This window comes from Podarcis vaucheri, assembly GCF_965113315.1.
Source record: "Podarcis vaucheri genome assembly, chromosome: 1".
Lineage (NCBI taxonomy): Eukaryota > Metazoa > Chordata > Lepidosauria > Squamata > Lacertidae > Podarcis > Podarcis vaucheri.
The window spans coordinates 45,535,788-45,536,576 of NC_138759.1; positions in this window are offsets into that span (position 1 = coordinate 45,535,788).

The following is a 789-nucleotide window of genomic DNA, read 5'->3' on the forward strand; positions in this document are numbered from 1 at the left end:
CGGAGGTACCACTGTACTCTACTGGTATTGGGTTAAAAGTGTAATTGTGTTTTACTATCTGTTTTTGATGGTGTGTGTTTTAATGCCTTTTTAAAATTTATCTGCTATTTTTCTACAGGGAAGCTGTTATTCTGTAGTTGGTTTGTACATCTAGGGGCAAATATCTTCACCTTCCTTCACCTGGCTGTTGGTGAGAAGGACAAAGGCCAGAGATGTGTGTGAGAGCTAGAAGCTAGAATCAGACTGAGAGACAGAGCCATGCCTGATTTCTGCTGGAATCTAAGGCTGTGAGTATGGGAGAAGCAAGATCTTCTTGGGATGTTAATACTGTGAGCCCCTTCATTGTAGGCTCAGGTGGTATATAAGTGTAAATAAATGATATATCATAAAGACACCACAGTCTCTGCTGTCCCTCATTCTGCAAAATCGATCTCTGGGTAAGTGCCTGCAACCTCCGGAATCTCTCACCGCTTGGAGATTGGGGTGGTGTGCAACAATGTTATCTGTTCTGACCACCCAATCTTCTAATTAGCTGAAACACCTGGGCCTTGTTTACACATCATATTAAACCTCGGTTAAACTAAACTATGGTTAAATGTGTATGGGTTGGGGCATGCTGCTGAAATCACATGTGCTTTCCTTCTCCACTTATGTTCTTATTTCAAGTCTACTTTTTCTCTGCAAATATTTATTGTGTATTTTGTTGTTTCTTAACAAGGTGGCCATGAGGGAAAGGTTGTCAGAACTCTTGCAACTTTGGAGTTGATATGATAATTTACAACACTGTAC